The 2,906-nt window shown below is 50.4% G+C and overlaps 1 pseudogene; it reads left to right on the top strand.

Annotated features, from left to right (window-relative positions):
* The first annotated feature begins 2,101 nt into the window (after positions 1-2,101).
* On the top strand, positions 2,102-2,626 carry LOC112607586 (annotated as a pseudogene).
* Positions 2,627-2,906: the final 280 nt, after the last annotated feature.

Here is a 2,906-nt window from a genome sequence, read left to right on the forward strand (position 1 = left end):
CCAGATGCAGTGGCTCATGCCTGTAATCCCAGCACTTTGGGAGGCTGAGGTGGGTGGATCATCTGAGGTCAGGAGTTCTAGACTAGCCTGACCAACATGGAGAAACCTCGTCTCTACTAAAAATACAAAAATTAGCCGGGCAAGGTGGCACATGCCTGTAATCCCAGCTACTTGGAAGGCTGAGGCAGGAGAATTGCTTGAATCCGGGAGGTGGAGGTTGCAATGAGCCAAGATTGCGCCACTGTATCCAGCCTAGGCGACAAGATCAAAACTCTGTCTCAAAAAAAAAAAAAAAAATTACTGGAGGCCAAACACAGAGACTCATGCCTATAATCCCAACACTTTGGGGAGGCCAAAGCAGGAGGATCACTTGAGCCCAGAATTTTGAAGTTGCAATCAGCTATGATCACACCACTGCACTCCAGCCTGGGTAAAACCAGCCTGGGTGACACAGCAAGACCTGTTTTTTTTTTTTTTTTTTTTTTTTTTTTTGAGAGAAAAAAAAGTCTCGCTCTGTCACCCATGCTGGAGGGCAGTGGTGCGCTGTCGGCTCACTGCAACCTCTGCTTCCTGTGTTCAAGCAGTTCTCTGCCTCAGCCTCCTGAGTAGCTGGGATTACAGGCACCTGCCACCACACCCAGCTAATTTTTGTATTTTTAGTAGGGACGGGGTTTCACCATGTTGGCCAGGCTGATCTTGAACTCCTGACCTTGTGATCCACCCGCCTCAGCCTCCCAAAGTGCTGGGATTACAAGTGTGAGCCACCAAGCCTGGCCAAGACCCTGTCTTTAAAAAGAAAAAAGAAAAAAGGAATGGAGGGAATTGTGTTACAATAATGTCTGTCACCCAGGTTGGAGTGTGGTGACACAATCTTGGCTCACTGCAAACTCTACCTCCCAGGTTCAAGCGATTCTCATTCCTCAACCTCCCGAGTAGCTGGGACTACAGGTATGCGCCACCATGCCCAGCTAATTTTGTATTTTAGTAGAGACGGTTACACCATGTTGACCAGGCTGGTCTCGAACTCCTGACCTCAAGTGATTTGTTCACCTCAGCCTCCCAAAGTGCTGGGATTACAGGTAGGAGCCACCATGCCTGGCCTTTTTTTTTTTTTTTTTCCTTTTTTGAGATGGAGTCTTCCTCTGTCACCCAGGCTAGAGTGTAGTGTCATGATCTCAGCTCACTGCAACCTCTGCCTCCTGGGTTCAAGCAATCCTCCCACCTCAGCCTCCTGAGTAGCTAGGATTACAGTTGTGTGGCACCATGTCTGGCTATGTTTTTCGTATTTTTAGTACAGACTAGTTTTCATCATGTTGGCCAGGCTGGTCTCGAACTCCTGACCTCAAGTAATCCACCTGCTCAGCCTCCCAAAGTACTGGGATTATAGGCGTGAGCCACCGCACCTGGCCACAGTAATGTCACTTAATTAGTTGAATTCCTTCTGGGTTACAAGCCAAAAATCACATAGTGACCTATCACTGAAACTTATTTTTAATGACAACAGAATTAGAACCTCCTTTGCCTTTGTTGAAAGCAAAGATCTGGCAACTGCCAGGTATGCAAAGCTCCTTGTTATTTGGTCAATAGAGCCCTTCACCTTTGATTGGTGCCCCTGGAGGTTTTCATTCCCTCTCCAGTCCCCAACCCCTAATGCTGTAGGGTAAAATTCCTTTGCAAAGTGTGAGGAGGGAGGTGGGAAAGAAGCAGCACCTGCATGTCAGTGCCAGTTCTCCTGAACATGGATCATAGGAAAGAAAACCAATGGAGGTTGGGGACCTGGACGTCAATTTCCTAGAAACACAGGAAACTAATGCAAAAGTGAGACCTGGCCAGGCAGGGTGACTCAGGCCTGTAAACCCAGGAATTTGGGAGGCTGAGGTAGGAGGATCCCTTGAGCCCAGGAGTTGGAGATCAGCCTGGGCAACATAGTGAGACCCCTGGGAGTAGGGGAGCTGAAGATCACTTGCACCTGGGAGGTTGAGGCTGCAGTGAGCTAGGATTACACCACTGCACTCCAGCCTGGGCAATAAAGTGTGACCCTGACTTAAAAAAAAGGAGAAAGAGTCCTTTTGCGGGTGTCAACCAGCTCTTAGAGGATGCCATGAAGGCCTTGGGCACACTATGAGAGTACAAGGTGGTGGGTCGCTCCCTGCCCACCCCCAAATGCCACACACCGCCCCTCTACCGCATGGGAATCTTTGCGCCTAATCATGTCGTCGCCAGGTCCCACTTCTGGTACTTCGTATCTCAAAGAAGATGAAGAAGTCTTCAGGGGAGATTGTCTACTGTGGGCTGGTGTTTGAGAAATCCCCCTAGGGCTGAAGAACTTCGGCATCTGGCTGTGCTATGACTCCCGGCGTGGCACCCACAGCATGTACTGAGAATACCGGGACCTGAACACTGCGGGCACTGTCACCCAGTGCTACCGAGACATGGGCGCCCGGCACCCCGCCTGGACCCATTCCATCCAGATCATGAAGGTGGAGGAGATCGCAGCCAGCAAATGCCCGCGGCCGCCGACAAGAAATTCCACAACTCCAAGATCAAGTTCCTGCTGCCCCATGGGGTCCTGCGCTGTCAGCACAAGCCACACTTCACCACCAGGAGACCCAACACCTTCTTCTAGGTACAGGGCCCTGGCCCGGTATGTGCCCCAAATAAACTCATGAACGCCCCGGTATTTAAAAAAAAAAAAAGAAAGAAAGATTCCGGTCGCGGTGGCTCACATCTGTAATCCCAGCACTTTGGGAGGCTGAGGCGGGCAGATCACCCGAGGTCAGGAGTTCGAGACCAGCCTTGCCAACATGGTGAAACCCCATCTCTACTAAAAATACAAAAATTAGCTGGGCGTGGTGGTGCATCCCTGTGTGTAATCCCAGCTACTCCGGAGGCTGAGGCATGAGAAT

This window comes from Theropithecus gelada, chromosome 1, assembly GCF_003255815.1.
Source record: "Theropithecus gelada isolate Dixy chromosome 1, Tgel_1.0, whole genome shotgun sequence".
Lineage (NCBI taxonomy): Eukaryota > Metazoa > Chordata > Mammalia > Primates > Cercopithecidae > Theropithecus > Theropithecus gelada.